This window comes from Mycteria americana, chromosome 20 (genome assembly GCF_035582795.1).
Source record: "Mycteria americana isolate JAX WOST 10 ecotype Jacksonville Zoo and Gardens chromosome 20, USCA_MyAme_1.0, whole genome shotgun sequence".
Taxonomy (NCBI): Eukaryota; Metazoa; Chordata; class Aves; order Ciconiiformes; family Ciconiidae; genus Mycteria; species Mycteria americana.
This window is the reverse complement of record NC_134384.1, coordinates 3,656,451-3,669,710: the sequence shown is the minus strand read 5'-3', so window position 1 is coordinate 3,669,710 and position 13,260 is coordinate 3,656,451. Positions and strand designations below refer to the sequence as shown.

Below are 13,260 nucleotides of genomic sequence, written 5' to 3'. Positions count from 1 at the left end.
ACGTTTGTGTAAATAACGCTTGCCAGGAGCATGAAAGAGCCCCCGGTGCAGGACAGGCTTGCTGCCAGCTCCTGCCAGCACCTGGGGTCGGGTCGGCACGTTGCAGACGAAGAGTGATCCGTGTGTCCCTGGGCTGGGGTCGGTCCGGCCCCCGTGGGCAGCCGGTCACTGCCACTTCCCTGGGCTGGCAGCTTGAGAGGGCGAGAGCGAGTCCCCAGGAGACCCAGGGGATCACGGCAGAAGCAGCCAAAGCACTGTCAGGGCTCCCAGAGCCTCGGGTGCAGTCCCTAGGGGATGGGTACCCTCGGTACCCGGCATGCTTGACCTCTGCAAACTGCAGCCCTAGGGAGGAAACATCCCCTTGCTCCGTGGCGGAGACACAAGGCCCCGGGGAGCAGAGGGATTTGGTTGGAGGCAGGCAGTGCAGCAGTGCCAAGATCCAGCGTCTCTTATCACACCTTACCTGTTTTTCCCAGATAGTTTCTATTGATCCTCAAACAAATCCCTTGGTGCTTTTTCCAGAAATTAATCTTAGAGGCATTTGAGAGGCAAGGTCCACCCTCATCGTCTGATTAGAAGCAGTGGGAATTCCCAGGATTAAAACAGAAACAAACCAGCCCCGGTTGAATGTATACCTTTATTAGCTGCAGTTGCTTCCCTCTCTTTGAAAAACCTGAACCCTGTTATTTGTTCTTGCGAAGCTGAGCTTGGTCTGGGGCTACCGACGGCCTGGGCTGGGCTTTTCCCCCTCCGAAGGTGACAAGACCAGGGGGTCGGCTGGTGTCCCCGCAGCACCAAGGTGCATTTGGGCAATGGGGAAAGGTGCTGGGCGGCAGCTGATCTGAGCCCAGCCCTTGTGCAGCCTCTCAGCCCTCTGGTGAGAGGGCTGCGGTCCAGGGAGCTGGGGGAGCGGTGGTGGGCTGGGCTGTGCGAGCCAGCTCTTCCAGCTTGTCTGGGACCTCTCTGCGGGTTATCCGAGAGGGTGGTCGGACCCCTGGGGAGGGGGGGACCACAGGGTCTGAGCCCAGCTCCCTGTGTGGTGACGGGGCACAGCAGCAAAGCTGTCCTGGGCTGATGGGGTTTCCTCAGGGTGGGTGTCCCCTTCCCCCAGCTGAGCTTGCCAGCGCCGCTTTGCCCAGCCCTGGACCCGCACCCCTCCTGGGGCTCCGCCTGGGCTCCCTGGATGAGTTACTCCCTTCCCCAGCTGTTGTGAGCAGCCTCATGCTGAAAGGGTGTCTCTGGGGAGAGCATATCTCTTTCCCGCTCCATCAATCTCCCAGCCCACCTCCCGCACCGCCTGATGTGCCGGGGCAGCGGCAGGCTCCGGAGGGCTCAGCTGTGGGCTGGAGACGGCTCCCTGCTCCTTCCCCCTCCCCCAGCTTTTGCATAGCACCCAGATTTATTTTTACATAGGAAGGAGCTACGCAAATAAGTCCTGGGCCTGGGGTGCTGCACAAACAGTGAAGGGAGGACCCGGGGCTGCGTCGTCCTTTCCCAAGTCCCTTTGACGGTACCGAAGTGCCTTTTCCTTGGTACTGATGGAGAAGTCGGGCTTTGCAGCGGATGACAGCAAACGCCCGTTGTTCTGCACGCCGGGGGGACGTCGGTCTTTAGGGGATGCTGTGTGATGAGAGGAGGCAGCAAAAACATAGGGATGTTGCAAGGCGGCCACGGTGCAGCTCCTGCGGGTACGGAGAGGGGAGCACCAGCAAATGCCGCCGGGAAGGCAGCGGGGCCACAGCCCCGTCCAGCGCCGCTGGAGCCTGGGCCAGCAGCAACGTAGCAGCTCCATCCTGCTCTGCTACAGAGGTGGAGGGCTGCTGGGGTTATCCCACAAGTGGGATAACACTGGCAGCACATGGGTCTTTGGCTCCCACCGTAAACGCTGGGTGGGTTTTTTCCCCTCGCCCTGGCACAGGTTTTCTGGAGTCCGCAGGGATGGAGACAGCGACTTCAGCCCCTCCGGGGTGAACCCTCCCTGCTCTCGCCCCATCTCCATGGGGCGTGGGGGTTTCTCTGTGTGCTCCCCGCTCGGATGGGTGGTCCTGGCACCTCTGCCTGTGCTGTGCCGGGCCGTGCCCTGGCCTGTGCGGACACAGGCGGGCTGTAGTGTGCCGTGCCTTTTTAGGAAGGGTGGTGGGGAGGGGGCAGGGAAGGAAACATGCCTGCCTCGTTATTTAGTGTCCCACACACGGAGCCTGCCTGGCCCTCGGGAAACCTCCATCCACTGCGCGGCTGGGATCTGCAGCGAAAGCAAACAATGGGATCCCCAGAGACAACAATGCCCCATTGTCCTTTGAAGCCATAACAATGAAACAATAGACCACAGTCTGCTCCCTTTATTCCCAGGCACGCCCCCCCGCAGCCCCGTCCCGCGGCCCCGAGGCCGTCTGCGTTCGGGGGCTCACGCCATCCCCGAGGACCCACCGCTGCTGCTCGCTGTCCCCCCATCCCGTCCCGCACGGTCCCATCCCTCGTTTGTGGGGTGAGTCTCGAGGGGTCCCCGTGGCCTCCCCGTCTGCGTGGGTTGTGCCTGAGAGGAGAAGGAGGAGGCTTCTAGCGGGCTTTGATCCTCGGGGTTTCATCAGCGGGAGGGGTGGAAAAGTCCTGTTAGGTCATGCGGTCTGTGTCCTGGAGAACAGCGGGGCTTTGTTGTCTCCGGGGATGGCCACTTGTCAGCTCTCGCCATCACGGCACTCCCTGAAGGTTTCCTGGTATATCCTCCTCCTCGTGGGGTTAGAAACAACCCCAGCGGCTGTGCCCACCCTGGTCCGTCACCCAAATGCAGACACCCCCAAATGCTCTGTGGCAGGGTGGGCCTGGGGAGGAGGCGGGAGGGGATGGAGGCAGGAGGAGGGGATGGGGTGCGAAGGGACCCCACCACCCTGCAGGAGCTGGGGCACCTTGGGGCCCTTTGAGCTGCTTTCCAGACGCCTCTGCTCTCTTCCCTCTGCCTCCTGGCTGCATCCAGCCATCCCCAAGGATCAAACCCTCAGCTGCTCTTTGCTTCCCTGTGGTCCCCAGAAGCTGCCAGGGGCTGTCTCAGCGAGAGAGGGGTGAATCCCCTCCCTGCTTTGCCACATGGGCTGCAGCAGCCCTGGGCACTGGTGGCTGGGGGGGGGGGTACCCACCCTGCAGCCCCAAGGGTCCCTCTCAGAGGCGCCCGGTCACCGTGCAGCGTGGGGGAGATGCTGGGGGGACACTGGGACCGCTGCTGCAAGGCAGCCTTGGTGTTTCCTGCCGTTGAACGCTCTCCTCGTCCCTTCGCTGGCTCCCAAAAGACAGGGACGGGGGAGAGCCAAAGTTGTCATTAACTGGGGACTGCCAGGGCCAGGGCTGGCTGGCTGGGCTTGGATCTGGTGCGGATCAGGGCTCAGATCCCCATCCTGGCTCTGGGAGTCAGAGCAGGCGGTGTTGTCCCAAAAATCGGGGTTCATTTACCCGGTGTGCAAAACGCCAATATTCACACAGACCAGAGGTATTTTATTGCATATTTGCGCAGATATAGGTGTCTGTCTCAAGACAACACACCCAGCTTTCAAATTAACACTTATTTATACACAAAGCATTAACATATTCAACTTCCTAATACATATGCAATATTCTTCTATTAAATGATTGGTTAAAATCTCTTCGCCCAGCATGGAAATTAGTACGCGCGCTTAGTCGTTCTTCTTCAACTTCATCATTTGAGTCGGTGGTATAATTGGGGCGGGGGGCCGTGAGTCGGTGGTCGCGATCTCCCCCTGCCAGGATTACCTTTCCCCTGGTTTCCTACCTTTTTGGCGGATCGAAGCAGTTCTTCATGGTTTACTAACTAGACTAGTAATACATCAGTTAAACTTCTGCTTTCGACAGCCACATCCTGCTTATTAGACAAAGGTACATTGTCTAAGTTCCTATGGAGATAGGGTAGGGCTCTACAATGGATTTCTATAGCAGCATCAACATTCTGTGAATTGTATACTTACCTTTGATTATTACAACAGCGGCGTGCTGCACCCGGGCACCTCTCCGTGCCTCTGCTTCCCCAGCTGTGCGTGGGGCTGTAGCACATGGTCACCATCGTGTCTGTGTCAGCATCCTCGGCTCATCTGCCGAGAGCGGGGTAGCGGCGAGTTGGGGTCCCATTTGTCCTTTTCCCGGTGTTCTTTTGTCACAGAGGGAACCCGGTGCCGGGCTTGGGGACATGGGGACCCCGGTCTCCCCAAAGGCCACCGCCAGCCTCCTCCTGCACCCCGTGGGAGCTCCCGGAGGCCCCTGCACCTCCCGGTTACCTATGGGCAGACAAACCCACCTGAATAGGTAATGAATGGAGGAGAGAAAAGAGCCCGGAGTACATTGTGTTTCCAACAGGCCGGGAACAATTGCTAAATACAAATCACACAGAGAAAAGGGAGAGAGAGAGAGACAAAAGAAAGAACCCCAGCACAAAGGAGAGGAATGAAATGGTAAGTAAAGTCAAACAAAAAGGAGCCGGGCTGAGACAAAAGAAGGGAACAATATCCCCGAGGCAATAGGCTCCTGAACAATGGGGACAGTGACAGCGGCACAAAGGCACACTGTTTGCAAGTAGACGTTATCTCACACAGCCACTGGCAGGCCTGGCCCTGGCGCTTCTATTTTCAGGGATGCTTTTGTGCTGCACTGAACAATATTCCTTGCATGGCTGCAGATAGAGAGATGAGGGGGGTTTGGTTCTTTTTTTTGCCTTCCCGGTGCCAGCTCTGTAATAAAAACAGGTTCAGCCCTTCGGAGAGCGGGGCAGAGCGAGGGGGTGGGTGGGCAGAGCCAGCCGAGCTGACCCACCGATGCCAGGGACGGTGCAGCTTCACTGGTGGACGAGCATCGGCCGATGTCACCTCCTGCAAGGGCCCTCCGCGGCCGTGGCAGGGCTGGCACCCCAGCCCTGAGCTTTGCGTTCGGCCAGCTGCACTTGCAGGCCTGAAACCAGAACCTGAACCTGAACCTGAAACCAGAAAGATGGCTTTTCCTAGCTACTCTTGGTTCAAGCACTTAAGTTTTTAACTTCTGAAGTGTGCGGGCAGGGACAGAGGTGCCTGCTGGGCTGAGAACCCCCCCGGCTGCTGGCAGAGCTGCCCGGCTGCTGCCAGGCTTGGCTCCCTGGCATCCCTCCGCACCCGTCCCCTGCTCCATGGCCATGGGTGAGTCACCCGGCTCTGATGAGTAGAGGCGATGGCACAGTTTGGAGGAGTTAATCTGCAGGTCACAGCTCTGCCATGCTCCGATACCGCAGTCTGCTGGAGCAGAGTCTGTCCGCCCTGGGTGAATGTCCCCGACCGATCCAGCCTCTTCCTGCCAACCACCAAGCTCCGTTTTTTGCACAACCTGGAGCCACAGGAACGGGTGGGCAGGCGGCTCCCCTTTTCTCTTGTAACACTGGGGCTGGCAGGAGCTGCCTGGGCTCTGCCATGGCTAATGGGGCTGGGGCAGGACGGGGCTCTGCTCTGCACCCTCTGTCTTGTCTCCTGCTTGTGCAGGTTGCTGGTCCATTGCTGTCCCCAGCATCCCGCATCCTCGGCTGGCATAAATCAGCGGCAACCCCTTGGGATGTGCCACGGGAGCCGGTGTGTGGCTGCTCCCATCAGACAGCCTTTCCCAGCCCGCGATGGAGAGCTCGCTTGCTGTGCCTGCGATGGGTCGTGGGCTTTAGTGGAGCTGGTGCAGGTTTCATCCAGCTCTTGCCTGGAAAACCCTCCTTTGGGGCCTTCCCAGTTGCCTCCCGATGTCTGGTCCTGCCTGGTAGTGGGCTGGCTGTGTTGCGAGCCCGGGGTCACACTAATGCGGTTACACACCAGCGCATTTACCAACAACGTGGGGTTTTTATTGCAGGGCATGTTATCAAAGCACCCCGTCTGCAGCACCCAGATGCTTTCTGATCCAGCTGGATCCGTCCATTTGGGCGGGGAGTGATGTGCCCAGAAGACACCCGTCCCTTCCTGGAGCTCCCGGCACGCTCGCATGCTCGTGCCCTTTTCCTCTCTGGTCCCACGCTCGGAAAGCCATCCCTCCTACACCGCCCCACCGCGAGCTGCCACAAACCCTGTTACCGTAAGTGACTCGGGAGAGGAGAAATCGGGGTGTTGCGAAGACAGAGTCAAAGACGCCCTGTATCGGTGCCAATCTCCTGAGACACCCAGTTTTAGCAGATGGGTTTAGCTCTCGCTTGAAAAGCTGCATTTCTGATATTGATCACGTTATCTGAGGGTACATCCTGTTGCTAAGTTTGGCTGCTTCCTCCGTTCAACAGCTGTTGTGCAGCTACAGCTGCTTTAAACCTGCGTGGCGGGGATGGTGTGTATTGTGAGGGGGGGGGGATTTGGTGCTCGTGAAAATGGATCCCGGCTTTTGTTTGACCGTGGTGAGCAAGAGCGATGCAACATCTTGGAAGTGCTGTGGTGAGCAGGGTTGCATCCTGCCCTTTCCTGCCCGGCCAGTGAATCATAGCACGACCAGATGCTGAGGACACGGCGCTGGGGGGGAGTATTTGGGGCACTAAATCAAAGCAAAGCAGCAGCGTCTTACATTGAAGTTGTTCTCAGGAAAACGGTTCCCTAATCCTGACCACCCGGTATCTGATTTTGCGGTTGCGTTCGTACACGTGCTCTGAGCTGTGTGTCGAGGCGAGCACAGGAACAGTTGTTCTCCCCAGGTTAAAGCCCTTGTACCCTCTGTGCCTTGCCGGAGAAGCAGCCCCATGGTCTGCGTCCTGCCCTGCCCGCAGCAGGAGCTCGGCCAGGCCAAACCCTTTGCAAGTCCCCATTTCCAAAGGCTGCATTGGCCCCGCTGTGCGATGGGCACCAGCAAAAATCGCCAACCCCGGGGGCTTTAACCCCCTCTGCCCTCCCCGGGGCAGCAGCTCTGCCCTCGCACCCGCAGCCCATGCTCCGGCACTGGGTCTCCGGTTCCCCCGGGCTCTGCCACGCCGGGGGAGTCACCAATCTCTGCATTTAAACTCCCCGGAGGCAGGATGATGCTCTTTGGTCTTCTTGGGAGAGGCGAGCCCCGCTCCTCCTTGCTCCGGGCAGCCCTTTCCGACCCTCACCCAGCCCTCGGGGCTGGGGCCGGGATGTGTTGCCTCTGCTCCTCCTCTGCCTGCCCGTCTGTGTTAGGAATTTCTCTCTTCTCCCAAGCCTGGTGGGCGAAAACAAGTCTGGCTCTTTCTGATATAATTTTGCGAAGTTGGAGCTCTTTGCTGCAATTAGCTGGTATTTAAACCCTCGCTAACCCTTAACATTCTAATGACAATAATAATGATGCTCCACACGTCCTGCAGTGCCACGCATCTAAAGATTACACTCGCTAATTAATTAAGCCCCGACCCCCCCCTACTTTCCTCACAGAGGAGAAGAAATCGCTAAGAGTCTCTTAAGAAAGGACATAAAGGCAGGGAAATCCAGGCACCAAAACAAGACAAATGGGGATTTGAAGACAATCCGGGCCGGGCCCATGTGACCCGAGGAGTGGACCAGGCAGGAGAAAGGATAAAAATGCCAAGCACAGAGCGGCGAGAGAAAACAACCGCCAGCTTAAAAACCCGGGGAAAGAAAAGCACCAAGATGAAGGGAGTGACAAAGCATCAAAGGGAAGAGAAACCAAAGGCGTCGGAACAAAGGACAAGCTGGAACAAAGGACCAAAGAGGGGAGAACAAAAGCACTAAATAGAAAACAAAGGCAGGGGACAAGAAAAGCCCCTCTGTCGGGGCTGAGCGGGAGGGTCCCGGCCCGGCGGGAGGTGGGTGGCACGGGCGGTGCCGCGGGTCCCCGCCGGAGCCGGGCTGGCGGAGGACGCCGGAGCCTGGGAGCGGAGGCCCCGGGAGCCCAACGTGGCCTTTGAACGCAGGCGACGGGCTCGGCCCCCCCCCCCGCCCCCCCCGGCGCTGTGCCGTCCCGGGTGCTGCGCGGAGGTCGGCAGCAGCCTGGGGACACAGCTTCGCTCCGGCCGCGGCCCCCTCCTGTCCCGCTGTGTGGTCCGGCCGGCCCCTCCCGGCCCCACGCGTCCCCCCGGCGCGGCCTGCCCGCATCGCCCCTCTGCGCTCCCCACCCAGCCGCGGCCCCCTGCCCCGTCTGCCGCCCCAGCCCCGTGGCGTGGGGACGGCTGGGGGTGCTCCGGGGAGGCTGCCAGGCCGGCTGCGTCCTCCCCGCCCCGTGGCTTTCCCGTAGGAGAGGAGCCGTGGGCCGGTGCTGCGTGTGTGGCTAGCCTGGTCCAGCCTGCTGGGCTGTGCTGCGGGGAGGACGATTCGCATCGCCTGAATTAAAAACAACAGCGGCATTCAGGTTGGGAATAGAGAGTTACAGAGATGCGATGCTGCTTTGTTTCCTCTCCCCGTCGAATCCTTGTTTGGAGCTGAAAGTCCCTGGCAGGGCCGTTGGCACGCACGGGTCCGGCTGTGTTACGCGTGCCGCCTTGCAGGGGGATGCGGCGGGTACCCCCGGGGTTAGGCAGCCGGCGCGGGCTGAGGACGGTGGCGGTGGACGGGAGCCCCGCCGGAGCTGGGGTGCTTTGGCTGCTTGTAGCTGCGATGGCTTCGGAAGCGGCAGGTGATTTCAGTGTCTTTTGGAGGTGCCAATCTGGCAGGGTCTCGGGCAGCCAGGGAGGGGGGCTTTCTGAAAATCCCTCTTCCAGACCCAAAATGCGGCCCCGGACCCAGGTCTGTTCTCCATCACCTGCCCTGGCCGCACACCTTCCCCACGAGCCGGGTGGTGGCATCTCCTCCGTGTCCTGCCTGCAGGTAGTGCTGGCCAAAGCCACCCTCCGCCACCGGCACATCGCCCTCGGCAGAGGCTGGCGGCTGGGCGGGGAGGGGGTCGGGGCAAAGGGATGCAGGATATTTTAGCACAGTGTCCAACCGCTTGCAGCCGCAGCATGATGTGCTGTGCCTGCCACGGGGAGCATTTTGGTCGATTCTAAATGTTCTGCCCAGGTATTTCTGCTCATGCACCAGCTGGAGTTCACTTGCGATTTCAGCCCATGCCACCCCAGCTCTGCTTTCCTGCAGAATCATTTGCTCAATTTTACTTTGCTTTTCAGACGAGCTCTCTCTGAGCATTGGCTAAGAACTGAGCTGCTCCAAGTGCGCTCCCCATAGAGCAATCCTGGAACATCTTGGTTTTATTATGCCCAGATTAGAGCCTGTTACACTGTGGGTGGACTCGCTCGCACAGCCCCGACTCCCTGCAGTAGCCGGGCACTGCCAGCGCCGGGGAGGAAGGCAGCACGGAGCTCCCAGCCGCTGGAAACGCCTCTGAAGTGGCCAGGATAAATTGTGGTGTTTGGGTGGAAATAATTGGTAGGTTAATTCCTGGAGTTCACCCACCACCCTGCTAGGAGCCCACGAGGGCAGGCGCCGGGCAGGGAGCAGGGGGAGAAGCTGCCGGCTCGGGGAGGGTTTGGGATGTGCTGCTTTCACAGCGATCATCCCTCAGTGTGCGTGGCCCAGCCGTGTTCCCACCTTGAGCCCCAAAAGCAGGGGGGGCCGGGCAGGCAGGGACCGTAGGAGCTCTGCCGGGGAAGGCAGACGCAGGGGAAGGCAGCACCTGAGGGTGCAAGACCATCACGACAGGCTGCCCGTCGCCTGGGGGTGCAGAGGGTGGGCGAGACAAGTCCCTGGCGGAGCCCTGCCGCCGGCCCTTGGCATGCCGCGTCCCTCAGCCCTACGGACCACGGGAGCCAGATACAACGGGGTGAATTGAGGACAGCCCCAGAGCCGCGACGGTTCCAGAGGGTTTGAGCTTCTCTGTTAATATTGTCGTATCAGCTTGGGTTTAATGGGCTGCAGATGTCTGTCTGTCTGTCCGTGTGTGTGTGTGTGCAGTGCGAGACCACAGTGCGTGTGCCTGGGACGGCTCCCTGCGAGCCGGTTCTCACTGCGTGGCGTGGCCGGGGACGCGGTGCTGGCCTTGCCGGGGCGCATCCAGCCTTGGAGCCTCTTGGCTGGGGGCTTGTTGCTGTGTCTGCTGCGTTGCAAGGGACCCTTTTGGGTGTCTCCGCTTGCTCCGCCAGGCCGGCACGGCTCCTTCTTTCTGAGAAGTGCAGCGTGGCCGCCCACTGCCCCACGGCAGCGCGAGGACTTGGCTTGCAGACAGGGACACCGCGGGGATGCCCTCATCCCACACGCATGGGTTATCGTGGGATGCACGAGGCAGGTCTGGAGGCGGGAGCTAGGGAAGGTTTGGTCCCCATCCTCTCCCCAGTCCACGGATGGCCAAGGCTCCTCTCCTTCCCGTGGCCCCGCTTGCGCTGCTGCTCGCCCGAAGCCTTGAGGCTGCTTCTCGGGGTTGCTCCACATCCGCAGGGCCAGTGCAAGGGTAACACCATGCTCGGTTTTTTTGGTGAGGTCAGTGGTGTTTGTGAGATGCCCAGCGGTACCCCGTCTTCTACCGCGTGCTGCGAAGGAGGGCTCTGACGGGAGCAGGGAAGGGAGGCAGGAGAGGGGCTCGATGAGCCCGACCTCTCCGATACAGCGAGGAGCTGAGCTGGCACATGGCTCGCTGGGGTGCTGCCACCACGCCAGCCTGGGCAATGCCAGCACGCCAGCCCGGGCACTGCCACCACGCCAGCCCGGGCCAGCTGAGCAACTCGCTGGCCAAACAGCCGCCGGGGGTGTGGGGTGGCAGAGACCTCGTGGGCAACGGCATCGCCTTCATCCACGTCTTCCCTAGATTTTCACAGGCAGCGCATGAGGTGGGGAGCCACGGGGGCAGCTGGCGGGACCCACGCAGCTTGCTCCCCGTTAGCAATCGCTTTGCAGCTTTCCCAGGCTGGTGAGGAGCAAAGCACATGCCCATTTCCAAACAATGGGCCCGCTTCCGCGCAGGAAGCAAGGTCGGATTTGTTCTCCCTGCTTTGCCCCCTCCGGCCAGTTATAAAGGGGCCAAGCCATTGTCTGAACCATTTCCATGACTCAGTCACCAGTATCCTGCGATCGAGAGGCTGGAACTCGCAGCCAGCACAAAGCAGGAGGCACGGCTCTTGCGGCCAGCGGCACCGCAGGCTCCGCAGCAGGGTGGGGGGCTTGGGAAAAGGAAGGCGAGCGCTGGCCGTGCCTTTCCCCTCCGTGCCCCCTGCGCTGGCGGCAGCGGGATCTTTGCCCCCACCAGCTTTCCTCGTCCCTCCACCCATTGTCCCGGCTTCCTTCTGCTGAGGGAAGCAGAAAGCCAGGGGAGGGATCGCAGGGTGGGAGCAGCCCTGGTTGCTCGCCCGGGTGCAGCCAGGTAGGGAGAGATGGAGCAGGAGCTGAGCGGGCCCCGTGCGAGCCCCTCTGAAAGGACGGGGGCTGTCTCTGTACCATCACGTCCATCCTGACACCTTGTGCCCGTGGTCCTGGGGATACCCAGCACGTCCTGGGGCTGACCCATGGGTCCTGGGGATGCCTCGCAGTGAGCTGGGGAGGAGATGCAGGTGGAGGTAGTGTGGCTCAAAGGAGGACATGGGGAGGAGCAGAGCCAGGGTGGGGACAGGACCCATGGATGCATGGGTGGTGACACCTGGGGATGGGCAGTTGGGCCACCACCTCCTCTCCTGGCACCCATCTGGGAGGTGATGCTGGACCCAGGGGACCGCAGTGTGGCTACCAGCTGGGGGGACCTGCCAGGCACGGGGCAGGGAAGGCCACCATGGCCACCACAGCCACCGGGGATGGGGAGGAAGGAAAGGAAAGTGAAAGTCCGTGGCTGCTGCTCCGGCCTGGCTGTTGCTATGACGACCCGAACAAAGCTCCCGCTCCCTTTTTTTGGCTCAGTTGTGCAGGTCCTGGTTCCCTTTGTTAATTGTTTCCCTGTCCAGTTTGGGGGATGCACCTCCCGCCTCCTCCTGCCCCCGGAGAGGCTCGGGGGGCCTTGCTGGGGCAGCCGCAGCCCCAGGAGCGTGCGGAGGTCGCCACAGGCTCGCTGGCATGCTCAGCGCTCGCTTGGCCACCGATAGATAACCGTCTCCCTCACGTGACCTCTCGGGGTCTTCTCCCAAGCCGGGGGGTGGGAGCGTTGGCAGCCGGCAGCGCCGGCAGAGAGGGGCCAGCGGCTTTGGTGGGTGCATGAGGCTGCCTGCACTGCCCGTGCATGGGATGGCACTGGGGGCAGCCGGTCCCCCCAACTGGGGAGGGGGCTTCAGAGGGGCTGGGGGGGACTGGCTGGCACATGGGGAGCTGCCTTTGCGTCCTGGCCTGCTGGAGGTTCAGTACTTGCTGCACGGCCCCGGGAATGCCGTGTCCTCTCAGGGCCTCAGTTTCTCCATCTGTGAAATGGGAACATGTATCACTGAGCTCCTTTACATTTTGGGGTCTGTGGGTGCAGCCCACTCACCGCCTTTGGCTTCTAAACGCTGTTGTGCTTCGTGCTTAATCCTCTGGGTGAAGATGCCAGATGGGAAACCCTCTGAGATAACTTCTTGCCTGGCTCTGCCCAGCTCCCCGCATTCCTGTGTGATGGGCACAGAGCAAGGGGGGGCTGTGTGTTGGGGTGGATATGGGGTGTGGGTGCCCAAACCCCTCCAGAAACCCCATGTTCCCAGTTAGTGTGTGGCGGCTGGAGGAGCCGGGAGTCCCAGGAGCCCGAGCTCTTGTCTTCTGCTCCTGGGACTGGGTGAAAACAATGTTTGGAAAAAAAAAAATTCCCATGGAAGAAAATGACAGTGTGGGGGAGGAAACGGCTTGGAGTCAATGGGAATTTTCCCCGTTGGTAAAACGTAAACAGTTCTCCTTCAATGTTGACATGACATTTTAAAGATTTCATTATACAAAAAAGACTGTTTGTCAACATTTGTTTGTCCAAACCAACCCCCTCGCTCTCCAGCTGGAGTACCGTTTTGCTCTGAATTAAGCGGTTTTTTTCCTTCTGGAAGGCGGGTGATGGCATTCCTGGCCCAGCCGTTGGTGGGATGCTGGGCGTGGGGTGCTGGATGCGGGGCACGGGGTGAGCTCCTCGGCGGCCTGGTTACCCGTTCCAACAGCACGAGCGTGTGGTCCCCCCATCCCATGTGCAGGAATGCTGCCTGTCTGTCTGTCTGTCTGTCCGGCTGGAGGGCGGCTGGCTGCCCGCTGCCCTCCCTGCTCTGTGCCAACGTTGTCTCCCAAAGCCATGGTGGGCTTGTGGCTCTGGGCTGGTTGTGGTGGTTTGGGCAAAGGAGCAAAAATTGGGGGTGATGTGGGGAGGAGAGGCTGGAAGCCGGGCTTTGGGGGTCTGGCACTTGGCGTGCCGTGGTTTTGGGGCTCCCCTCGGAGCTGCAGGCTGTGCTCTCTGCAA

The 13,260-nt window shown here is 60.6% G+C and overlaps 1 protein-coding gene across 1 annotated transcript in view; it reads left to right on the top strand.

Moving 5' to 3' along the window:
* Positions 1-13,260, top strand: part of SOX13 (SRY-box transcription factor 13) — a 42,931-nt gene that overhangs the window by 3,876 nt on the left and 25,795 nt on the right. The window lies entirely within an intron of this gene.